The sequence below is a fragment of the Apaloderma vittatum genome, unplaced genomic scaffold (assembly GCF_000703405.1).
Source record: "Apaloderma vittatum isolate BGI_N311 unplaced genomic scaffold, ASM70340v1 scaffold17843, whole genome shotgun sequence".
Taxonomy (NCBI): Eukaryota; Metazoa; Chordata; class Aves; order Trogoniformes; family Trogonidae; genus Apaloderma; species Apaloderma vittatum.
The window spans coordinates 13,579-19,486 of record NW_009707706.1 but is presented as its reverse complement, the minus strand read 5'-3'; positions in this window follow the sequence as shown (position 1 = coordinate 19,486).

Genomic DNA, 5,908 nt, shown 5'->3' with positions numbered 1-5,908 from the left:
CCCCGCCCCCCCCCTCCCCGACAGCACCCCTCACTGCCGGCCCCAGCAGCTCAGCCTGTTCTGTGCCAGCAGCTGCCCTCGCACCGCTGCCAGGCGCTCCGGACGCCCCTTCCCAAGCCCGAATCACGTGTGTGTGCCAGCGCACAGCCGCACACACCCGCAAGTATTTCATTTCTGTGTATAAGCAAAGGCCCTTCGACCTGAGCGGACGCCAAAGCATTTCTTTGCTTCCTCTTGATGAGGCTGGAGATCCGTAACTTCCTAGAAGACGTGCCTCGGCGAAACCCGGGCAATTTGCTGAAATCCTGCACCAAGCGGCTAAAGGAGCAGAGCAGGGATTGGTTTTCCTGTGTCATACTTAATCTGCTTAATCTTTGAACCTATCCAAGGTCCCAGTGACCTCCTGCCCTCCTCTTATTGCACTCCCCGCCCCAAGCTGCCTTCTCTGCCGCTCCCAGCACAAACACCAGCCCTTCCACTGCCACTGGGAGGCTTTCACAGAAAAGACTGTGTTCTCTGGCGCAGCACATAAGGGATTTAAGTTGGATCGCAAAGGAATGATAAAGCATGTCATTATAATTACAGCAACAGGCTTATCCTGTAGACTTTGCCCTCATCAAGCAAGCTGCCGAGGGAGCAGCCGCCGTGGGGGGTGCAGCTCCACGGTGGCAGTGGGGTCGGGGCTGTGGGCGGGCTTGGTCCTGCCACCCCTTCCCTCGCCATCCACCGCTGCAGTCCTGCCCCGAGCACGGGCAGGAGGAGCGCTGGATGCGGTGCTTCGTCTGTAGAGGAGGTTCTCAGGAATAAGGTTTTTAACACACATTTATTCAGGAGCAGCCCACCTGTAATCGAACAGGGCTGCAGGGCTCGTTCCTCCAGAACAACTCCGGAATAATTAAGCAATAAGAGAGAGGAGACAAAGAAGCTGTGGAGTTAAGCGAGCTTTGGACATGTGCCGTCCCCACAACTTTTCGCAGCCCCAGGACTTCTCGGGCGGGTTCAGCGGCTGTCCAGGCTGCGGTAGCAGACAGGTGGGGACACTTTAAATCCTCACTTGCTCCCAGTGCTCCCAGACACTCCGATGTGCTGACGCTTCAAAAGCAAAAGATGAGATAATGACAAGTCACTTCCATCAGGAAGCAATTCAGTTCGTGTGGTTCTAAATTGTGTCTGCAACAAAGAAATCATATCACAAAGTGGCTTTAAGGACAATAAGCAACAGAAGAGCTGGGAAAGTAATGGAACTGTAATTGATCTAGTGCAACTTTTTCAGGCATGCTCTTTTAGAGGGAAACCCAGGTAATAAATTATTATAATTTTGAAATTGAGGTCTCTCATAAATATTTACCAGTTGGTAATGGCCTAGGCTGGAAGGGATCTTAGAGATCATTGAATCCAACCTCCCTGTCATGGGCAGGGACGCCTCTCAACTAGATCAGGCAACACATGGGGACCGAGCGGGGATCAAACCCGCAACCTTGATGTTATCAGCACCACGCTCTAACCAAGTGAGCTAATCGGCCCGCAAGTTACCTGTTCTTGTTAGCAAACAAATAGTGCTTAAAATCTCCAATTCCACCTTCTTCATTTGCTCAATGGTCTTTCAGTTGAACAAATTCCTGTTGGGTTGTATTTCCTGTCGGGTTGTATTTCCTGTCTGCGGCTTCTACGCAAAGCTAATAATTTCCAAAGAGCTTCAGAAAAATCAGGATAGCAGTTTCTAAGTTACGCGAGAGAAGGCAAAAAATATGCTTTTCCCATATGTTGTGATTGAAATGTTGCATTTTCCTAAGTCAAAACCAGCTGTAGCTATAAAATTTTTAACTTAGCTTGATTTATTGCCCTTATTGAGTGAGGAAAAACAAAAGATGTCTCAAGATGATCTGTTCAGTGGATTTTGAGTTAGGATACGAATGGTTAGGTCTGGCATATGTGCGACTGCAGTATTTTCTAATGGGGTTTTCTCGAAGCTCTTGAACAAGAACATTTTAGCTTGCATGGCATGCACAGAACCAGGAGTTCTAGCTGAGGACAACAGTATTAAAGGACATTCAGCATCGCTTTACTCTTAGATACAATATTATTACTCACAGTCGTTTATTCATCAGTGGCGTTTAAATTATTGACGGTCATGTGGTAGTGAGTTGTGATGATGCCTTTACTTGAATAGCATCAGTAACAGCTTAGCTGGCTTCAAGAAAAAAGTGAAAGAACGTGGCAAATAAGACAGGGTAGGGAAACATATAGAGAAAACACAGGGCACTTGAACATCACCATCTCCTGCACAAACATGGGAACTGCTGCGTAAGGGCTAACTAATTTTCAAAATAAGTCAACAGACAGGCTTAACAATATCCTAGCTTTTCACAGAATGGAGTGTATTTTCCTCTCAGATCTTTTGCTTTGGATCTTGATTTTTAGCTCCCTCTCCCCTCCTTGTCTTAGACACTATAAAGAAGAACTCCCTTGGAAGTGGAAGAAATCCACTCTTCATGTACTGTCAGAGGAGTCGCTCCGCAAGTGGGAGATGCTATCATGCTCCTCCCTCCCTGGCATTGCAGTAGGTAGGCAACAGAGCTGTACTTTAGTGCACAGCAGCTGAAATTTGGTCCTGGTGAAGCGAGAGACAAAAATTTCCACGCGTTTTGATGGGGTGAGCCAACCACACCGAGATGTGAATCACTTCACTCATCGCCGAGTTCTAAGGGAGACCAGTGTAGTAGTACAACATATGCATTTGTTTATCTGTGCCCCAAAAAGCTTGTCTGATGTTTTTCAGCGATGCCAGTTGGTCTAATGGAAGACACCGTTGCTATTTACAAACTCTGTCCTACCTATGTCCTTAAGACCATTGAAGCTGCAGTAAGATACCAGTTTGTTATCAGTAGGTGTCAAAGGTTGGCACTGGGATAACGCTGAAAGTAGGGGTTAAAGAATGATATGGCCATTGTCAGCAGGAGGATTATAGAACCGCAATTGCATCTTGCTTGAGAAATTTCAGAAAGGGAAGAAGCCCATCACATAGCTGTTAAAGAAAATATTAGGTTAACGCTGAATTGAATGAAACCATACTGAGCTACAGCCGCTGCAATGTGGCGCGCTCGTCCTTGCCGCGTGTCAGGCTTTGTCAGCCCTTATCACCTTCTTGCCGCAAAGGCTTCTTCTGCAAATAAAATCTTGCTGAAGCTTGAGAAGCGATGGGGGTCTGCGTAAGAAAATTTGGCTGCCCTCCCTGTGGCGCTCGGGGTACCCAGGGCACCCGCGGCTGGTCCTGGGTCTGCAGCTCTATCTGTTTGGCTTTCTATCCCCCACCCCAAGCTCTGCAGGTTTTGCTTTTGCTGGCAAAAGTTGTTGTCTCATTGTCAAAAAATGAGCCAAAGTCTACAGTGTAAAATGATTTTTTTCACCTCTCTCACCTTTCCATGGCAATTGGCAGGATTTGCAGGTTTCACATTACGCCTCAAGCTGCTTCCAGAGGCTCCAAACTCCCAGACTCTTAAAAATCAATGAGCTAGACACAGTCAAAGCTCAGGAATTTCTTGCTTCATCACGTACTATACAGCATATAATGGCGCTTTAAAAAGAAAAAAAAACCCAACACACATATACACAAACTTACCCAGAATTACAGCTTCTCTACAGTTTGGAGAGCTGAAATTTCGGGGAACTTGACAACAGAGATAACCAGTTAGGAGCTATATGCCATAGCTGGAAGAGGTATCAAACATACGCCTAATCCTAGAGCTGTCCTAAGATCTGAAATGAGGGAATTTGACAGGAATAAGTGTGGTATCAGCATTAAGGTTGCTTTGGGCAGCGCAGAGGACCTACTTGTCCTGGAGGAAGATTCCTGGGGAGAATCAGGGTAACCAAGAGTACCAGTGGGAACACACTTGAAGGGAAGCAAAAAAATTTTTTTAAAAAAAAGGTGTTGCCATAATCTGGGGAGTAGAGCTGAGTCTATTCAGCTCCAGATGAACTTAAATTGATTCCAAACTGAACTTCACAGTAGAAAAAAAATACATGAGCTCTACTCGTATGCTTACTCAGCAGCACTGAGCCTCGTAGAGACCCAGATCTCGAGGAGGAGGGTGCAGGCAGGTGCTCTCCTGCCTGGAAGCCACTCCCTCTGTTCCCCACCCTGGAAGGAACTGAGGGATTCCTATTTACCCCTCTCTTCTGATCCACTGGGAAGGGACAAGATAATAAGCATGCCAGTAGCTCGAAATAAACCTAACTAGCAGCCAGGAAAATGTTTATTCATTCACCTAGAAAAGAAAAATCTGAGCAACCTATTCATACATTTCAACAAAAATCTGTTTTCCTCTGTTGGGGGAGTAATGAATCACCAGTTATTTACACACGAGAAGTAGCACCCAACGGTAAATGGATGGAAATGGAGACTAATTTGAAAGTGTCACTTTGTGAAGGGCACCAGGAACATTTGCGACACGTTCTAGTTTTCGACCATCTGGCAATGTTGAGGGTTAAACTAATATATAAACCTTCAGAGACCCCATTTGTAGCAGGAACTGCTTTAGACTTCAAATTTTAATGGAGCGAGATCTCAAATCAATGCCACCCTAATAACACAGAATGGATTTGGGCCAGGACACAGCGCTGTTTACACTGGCTTTCTCTGAAAGGCCAGAATTACAAATACAGAGACTAAATCTTTCTCTCCTAAACTGAAAAAGATCTGTTAATAATTATTGTGAGCCAAGAGAAAAATCTAGACCTCTCTAGAGACAAAGGAAAAGGCAAATACAACCGGGAGGTCATTAGCTTGAGCTTCGCAATCGCTGTCCAAAAGGGCTCTTTTTCTAACCTGTCAGGAATTTCTTTCCAACACTTCAGCTATTCAAAAAGCTCAGATACTGCAAAAGTCAAGAGACATACACAAAGAAAGGACACGGGGAGGAAGACGTGAAATTTAGCAGCGAACCCTAATCTTAGGCCAACAATTAGCACACAAGGAGTGATTTGGGGAGGCCAGAGCTGAATGGCTAAGTCCTGGGGCACGTCTACATCCTTGTCTGCCTCAGTTTCTCCTTTGCAAAACAGGAGTAATGAGAGCGACCTTGTGAAGTCTTTCCCTTGACTCCAGCACGCAGCACAGATGGAAAGTGCTTGCAAAGGGAAAGTGCAGCTATTTCGGACCGGGGGAGGCGAGGCACCGAGCAGCTGAGCGACTTATCGGCAGGCACACAGCGAGTCAGCCGCAGCTCCAGGAATAGCACGCGGGGCTCTCAGCTCAACGAGAACAGATAATGCTTAATAAAGAATTTAAAGCAGTAATTAAGGGCACACTTCTACCAACTTTACGTTAAACAAGGAATCTCCTGACCTCCTCGGGAAGTAAACACAGCTCAGAGGGAATTAGGGGTGCAGGCTTGGGACCTAAAGAACTGCTTTGGATGAACAGAGTGGCTTAGCAAGTGAAAAACCAAAGTCAGGGCTGAGGATTAAGATTTGAAAGCAAGTGCTGACATACTGAGGTCCTTGGCAATTTTGTCTGTGAGGAAATCTACTGTATAATTAAATTTGCAGTTTCCTTAGTGGGACCATCATTTCCTTCCACGAACAAAAAGATAAATTTCTTAGATACTCTGTCATGGAGTCTTCTAATGTAACGAGGCTTGACAGACTGAATAAGTAACTCCACAGCTTTTAAGAATAATCTTTCTGATAGCAGCGATTCCCTGAGATGATAACCTTCCTAAAGACAACTAAGGAGTCTACCAATGAGCTGAGAAGCGTGGTTTCGCCAGCCACGGAGGAATTGCAGTCATGACCTTGTCCAAAATCTCTGACAGGATTTTGGCAACGACTGCAGGAATCGGAGGCTCGGGAGGAAATGCAAACTTCCTGGTCGAAATGCCAGTAGATAAGGAAATCAGCAGGAGTG